The sequence below is a fragment of the Chrysochloris asiatica genome, unplaced genomic scaffold (genome assembly GCF_000296735.1).
Source record: "Chrysochloris asiatica unplaced genomic scaffold, ChrAsi1.0 scaffold00018, whole genome shotgun sequence".
Lineage (NCBI taxonomy): Eukaryota > Metazoa > Chordata > Mammalia > Afrosoricida > Chrysochloridae > Chrysochloris > Chrysochloris asiatica.
In genome coordinates, this window is record NW_006408536.1 from 31,143,771 (window position 1) to 31,150,829 (window position 7,059).

The window sequence follows — 7,059 nt, forward strand, 5'->3', positions numbered from 1 at the left end:
CAGCACTGGACTTTGAACCACAACGCAAGGTCGATGGCTCAAATCCACCAGCTGCTCCTCCGAAACAGGGTCGTTATGAGCTGGAACCGACTCGACAACACACAAAATGAGCAATAATAGCAGAGTAGACAGAACTCTGGTGTCACTGTACACTAAGCATTGGACTACTAACAGGAAGACCCACGGGTCAAACCCACCAGCAGCTCCACAGGAGAAAGATGAGGCTGTCTGCGCCCGTAAAGACTGACCATCTGTGGAACTGTATGGAACAGGTCTAGTCTGCTCCATAGGGTAGGCATGAGTTGGAGTGGACTCAGTGATAGTTGGTTTTTGGCTTCTAGCAGACTGTTGGTCAAAGAATGAACATCTAGTAAAATTTTAAACAGCGTTCATAACCATTTAAGAGGAAGGAAAAAACAAAAACAAAACCAAAAAGCCTACCCAAGATTGGACTGCCCACTAAAGAGAACATTGAGTGTTCTCTTACAGGGTTTAGGATATTTTTGTATGTTTGGGGTTAATATGTGTGGTAGCTAAGGTTTTGTGTCAATTTGACGGGACCAGGATTCTCAGTGGCTTAGCACATAAGAAGTAGTCATTTCCTGCAGTTAGACCTAATATAATGTAATCAGCTCTGTGACAAGATCTGCCAAGACAATTTCCGAGGGGGTTTGACCTTCACCTGTGACCTTACAAGAGATCAAAGGAAAGAGAAGAGCGGAGAAGAGGGACCCGATAGACTATCAAGAACAATGAACTGACACCAGAGTGTGCCCTTTGGGCGTGAGTCCTTGCACCGTGACGTTGCTAGATCCAGGAGAAGACTGATGCCAACACACACGGAGATCTCCCGGCAACGCTGGGCCTACAGAGGCTGAAAGAAAACAAGAACATTTCTCCAGAGCTGGCACTCTGAATTTGGACTTGTAGCCTCCTAAACTGTGAGCGAATTCATTTCTGTTTATCAAAACCACCCCCTTGTGGTATTTCTGTCATAGCATAAAAACTACGTGCCTAGCAGATTATTTGGGGAACATAAAAAAAAAAAGAGAGAGAAAAGTGTTTTTTCCTAACTCATGTACCACTCTGTGCCGTGCTGAAATCATACACTTTTGAAAACGCTATATTTTCACTTGAGTCTTGGAGATGGGTTTTCGAATGAACTACCACACCGTGTGCAAATATTGACACTTTGCCTGCTCTTGTCGTAGATCAAAATGTCTTCCATTATCTCTTGTTTGCAGAAAAATTGTAAATGATAATGGAAGAAGAATTCCCTGACCTTCGGGAGAAGCATTTAGTGTTTCACCTTTCACATAGTGATGTGTTTTTTATTTAACTTTTAAATTTTTGGTGACAATATACACAGAAAAGCATACACCACTCAACCATTTTTATACAGAGGTTTCGTTGACAATAGATACATTGTTGTTGTTGTGGGAATTCTGAGGAGTGGCTGGTGGATTTGAACTGTTAACCTTGCCATTTAAACTGACTTTGAAATCCAGTGTTTTTCCTACAGCGCCACACCAGAACTCCTTAACATGATATTCTCATTCTATTTATAATCCAAGAATCTGGATTATGTGAAGAAAAACGTGGCATCAGGATTGGAGGTAGACGCATTAACAATCTGCAATATGCAGATGATACAAACTGGCCTGCTGAAAATGCAAAGGACTTAAAGTACTTATTGATGAAAATCAAAAGACCACAGCTTTCGGTATGGGTTGTACCTTAAGGTTGTTGTTATTGTTATGTGCCATCGAGTCGGTTCCGACCCATAGCGACCCTGTATAGGGTTTCCGAGGGTGTAAATCCTTACGGGAGTAGAAAGCCTCATCTTTCTCCCGTGGAGCGGCTGGTAGTTTCGAACCGCTGACCTTAAGGTTCGCGGCCCGATTCGTAACCACTACGCTACCAGAGCTCCTAAACAAAAATCCTCACTACTGAATCAATAAATAACATCCATGTAAATGGAGGAAAGATTGAAGTTGTCAACGATTAACCATCAACACTCATGGAAGCAGCAGTCAAGAAATCAAACAACGTATTGCATTAGGCCAATCTGCTGCACAAGACCTCTTTAAAGTGTTGACCAGCAAAGATGCCAGTTTGAGGACTATGATGCGCCTGACCCAAGCCATGGTATTATCAGTAACCTCATACGCATGTGAAAGTTGGACAGGGACGAAGAATCGATGCATTTGAGTTTTGGTCTTGGAGGAGAACAAGCCAATCTGTGTTGGAAGAAATACAGCCAGAGTGCTCCTTGGAAGCCAGGATAGCCAGACTTTGTCTCTCATAATTTGGACATATTATCAGGAGGGACCAGTCCCTGGAGAAGGATATCGTGTTTGGTAAAGTGGAGAGTCAGAGAAAAAGAGGAAGACACCCAATGACATAGATTGGCACAGTGGCTGTAGGAATGGGCTCAAATGCAGCAACAATTGTAAATTTGGCACAGAACTGGGTAATGCTTTGTTGTACACACAGTCTCTGTGAGTCGGTACCAACTGACTGTCACCTAAAAACAACAAAATTTAGTTTAAAGAAGACTTTATGGACAGTTTGGGTTCTAGGCTTAAAGGTTGTTCCTAACAATGGATTCCAAGGTTCCTGTAGACTGCATGTGTTGTATAAGTCTAGTTTACAATAAGAATTTTAAAGATCTGTTGTGCACTCTTCTTCCTTGGATCAACATCTATCTTTTGGTCATTGATCAACATGTTCAGTCATGGTAGCTGGGTACCATCTAGTCCTTCTGATCTCATTGTCAGGGAGGCTATGGTTCATGGGATCTCATGGTTCAGGGAGCCAGGAAGCCCTATGAGTCATTTTGTTCTCGAATCCCTGAGTCACCTTCTTCTGTTGCTAGCTCAGGTTATATTTTTTTAAATGTCGTTAAGGGCCGTCAAGTTGGTTCCGACTCATAGAGACCGTGTATAGGGTTTCCAAGGAGCGGCTATGGAGTTTGAACTGCCAACCTTGCGGTTCAAACCAACCTTGAGGTGGAGTGCTTATTCTTCAGTACCACACTTGGACTCCCTAGGCATCTTTTATTTTGTTAGTAAGTTTCCTACTCATGCTATTTTATTAAGATTTATTTCCAGGAGTGGACATTGAATTTTATCAAATTCTTTTATGTTGTTTAATCAGCTAGGAAAAATGTTTGTTTGTGTTTGTTTTTTTTTTTCTGTCTTGAGATATTAAATATAATGACGTACTTTTGTGGGTTTTCTACTACTTAAGTAGCCTTGCTGTTTGGCATGTTATTCTGTTTATACACTGCTTTCTTTCTTTGTTCTAGGGGAATTATTAACATCCAGGAGTTCTGTGACTCTTTCAAAATCAGAAACACCACAGTACATTTTATGCTTTGATTCTTTGACAGTTTTGTCTGTGTCTATTAAACATTTGTTCCTTGACGTGAGGCAATATTTTGTTTTTGTAAATCTGATGCTCCCATTAGGAGCCTTGCTGGGTTAAGCATCGGACTGTTACCTGGAAGGTTGGTGATTAGAATTTATATCAGTCCCTCCGCAGGTCAAAGATAAGGAAGCCAGATGCTGTAAAGATTACAGCCTCAGAAACTCGATGGACCAATCTACTCTGATCTCTGATCTACCAGAGATCAGAGTAGACTCAGCTAGATGGCAGTGGGTTTTCAATATTCTACTTTGCCCTTATTTTCAAATTTTTATTGGTATGTATTTAAACTATATATGTATGTATGGTGTTGTTGTTAAGTGCCGTCGAGTCGGTTCCGACCCATAGCGACCCTGTACAGGGTTTCCGAGGGTGTAAATCCTTACGGGAGTAGAAAGCCTCATCTTTCTCCCGCGGAGCGGCTGGTAGTTTCGAACCGCTGACCTTAAGGTTCGCAGCCCGATTCGTAACCACTACGCTACATGTTGTTATTAGATCCTGTCAATTTGGTTCGGACTCATAGTGAGCTTGGGCACAACAGAACGAAACACTGCCTGGTCCTACACCATCCTCACACTTGTTGCTACACCTGAGCGCATTGTTGCTGCCGCTGTGTAAATCCATCTCCTTGGGGGTCTTGCTCTTTTGCTGACCTTCCACTTTACCAAGCATGATGTCCTTCTCCAGAGACTGGTCCCTTCTGATATCGTGTCCAAATTATGAGAGATGAAGTCTAGCCAATCTGACTTCTAAGGAGGATTCTGAATGTACTTCTTGCAACACAGATTTGTTTGTTTATCTGGAAGTCCATGGTACTTTCTATATTCTTCTCCAACACCAGTCTTCAAATGCATCATTTTAATACAGTCTTCCTTATTCATTGTCCAACTTTCACTTGTATATAAGGCTATTGAAAATACCATGGCTTGGACCAGGTGTACCTTAGTCCTGAAGCTGACATCTTTGCTTTTCAACACTTTAAAGAGGTCTTGTGCAGCAGATTTGCCTAATGCAGTGTGTCCTTTGATTTCTTGACTGCTGCTTCCGTGAGTGTTGATGGTTGATCAGACAAAATGAAGCCTGTGACAATTTCAATCTTCGCTTCATTTATCATGATATTATTTATTGGTTCACTGGTGAGAATTTCTGTTTCCTTTGCATACTGAAAGCAGTAGTCATTTATCTTCATCAGTAAATACCTTAAGTCCTCTTCACTTTCAGCAAGCAAGGTTGTATCATCCGTATATCACAGGTTGTTAAAAAATTTCTTCCACTTTTGATGCCACAGTCTTCTTATTTTCCAGTTTTTTCAGATTATTTGCTCAGAATACAGATTGAATAAGTTTGGTGAAAGGATACAACCCTGATACACACCTTTCCTGATTTCAAACTATTCACTCTCCCCTGCTCTGTTCTAACAATTGTCTCTTGGCACAATTGATTAAGGTTCCTTAAGAGCACAATTAAGTATTCTAGAATATCCATTCTTGGCAATGTTATCCATAGTTTGTCATGGTCCACACAGTTGAAACCCTTTGCATAATCAATAAAGACCAACTATACATCTTTCTCATGTTCTCCACTTTCAAACAGATCCATCTGACATCAACAATGACATCTCTAGGTCCAAGTCCTCTTCTGAATCCAATGTGAATATCTGGAAGTTCCCGGTTGATGTTCTGTTACAACCACTCTTGAATTATCTGCAGCACAATTTTGCTTGCATGTTCGATGATTTCCTCATTCCATTGGGTCACCTCTCTTTGGTATGGATTTCCTCCAATCCGTTGGCCAGGTAGCTGTCTTCCAGAGTCTTTGGCTTAGATGAGTGAGTGCCTCCAGTGCTGCATCTATCTGTTGAGCCATTTCTATTTGTATTCTATCAATTCCTAAAGCCTGCTTTTCTGCCGATGCCTTCAGTGCTCATTGGACTTCTTCCTTCAGAATCTTTAGTTCTTGCTTATATGTTACCTCTTGAAATCTTTAAACATTGCCCATTTCTTTTTGTTCCTTCTATCTTCTTTTGATACTTTTTGCATCGGTCAATATTTTGTCCACAGAATTCTTGAATTTTGCAAATAAAGGTTTGACTTTTTTCTTCACTTCTTTCACTTAAGAATTGCTCTTATTTTACATTACAATCCTTGACTTTGTCTTCTTAAGCTCTCATTTGAAATTTTCTGTTCAGCTCTTTTGCTTCCTCATTTCTTCCATTTGCTTTAGCATCTCTACATTGGAGAGCAAATTTCAAAGACTCTTCTGACATCCATTTATTTATTTATTTTCCCTTCCCGTCTTAATGACCTTTTTCATTTTTCCTGCATGATTTCTGGGTTTCATCTCATAAGTCCTCTGGTCTTCAGTCATTAGTGTTTAATGAATCAAACCTGTTCTTGAGATGTCTCTAAATCCAGATGGGATCTATTTAAGCTCATATTTTGGTTCTCCTGATGTTGTGTTCAGTTTTTGGTTTGTTTTTTTTTCAGCTGTACCCATAGCTAGCAAATGAGCGATTGATGATCTGTTCCACAGTCTAATTTAAATCTGTATGGAAGCAGAAAGCACCGTCTTTTTCATAGGAAGAGTCTGGTGAACTAGAACTGCCAGCCTTGAAGTTACCAGTCCAGTGCTTATCCTAATTCACCACACTGTCAATAGGGTCATGACCAAAGTTCTGGATTCATGAAGGTAACCAGGTAAACCTTGTTTTCATCATCATCATCATCATCATCATCATCATCATCATCATCATCACTGTCAAAACCATAGTCTGTCTCCTGGTAACTGGTGATGTCACAGATGCGATTGCATCACAATGACGTCAGAGCAGGCTGGGACTTGGGTCAGCCTAGGGAGTGAGAAGCATCTCATCCTCCATCCTCAAGGCAGGTAAGTCACTGAGCTTGCTCACCTGGGCTGGGATACACAGTGGAAAATTATAATTGTCAGATAAGATCAAGCATTTCCCAATCTCCCTCTCCAACCAGTGTTAAAGGTTGCGTTGGTAGGAAGGCTCTCTGGGGAGTACAAACAGTGAAGCGCTGGGCTGGACTAAAGCCAGGCATCGTGGTAAACATGGATGAAAGTCAGTTTATAGTTTGGTGGGCCTCAGCTGAATCAATTCTAGCTTGGTGGGCCTCTACTGAGTCAGTTCTAGCTTGGTGAATCTGGACAAAAATCTGTTCTACCTTGATGGGCCTGGATTAATTCAGTTCTAGCTTTCTGGATATGCTGGGCTCAGTGTAAAAGATGAAATCTGTAATAGTTTATAAATGAATGCTATATATGAATTTCTAGGGAATCAAAAATAAGTTTAACATCAAACTAGTGGTTGAACTTTAAACTCTCAGCTCCTAAAACTCCCCTCTAAGTAAAAACATTGTTATTGTATGTCTTGTTGTTATTGTTAAGTGCCGTGGAGTCAGCTCAGATCCATAGCAACCCTATATAGGGTTTCTGAGGAGTAGCTGCTGAGATTGAACTGCGGACCTTGCAGTTCAAACGGCTTTGTTGAGTCCAGCGCATTAACACACAGCGCCTTCTCATCAGTTCTGATTCATAATGACCCTGTATATGGTTTCCAAGGCTGTAAATCTTTGTGGGAGTAGAAAGCCTCATCTTTCTCCTTTG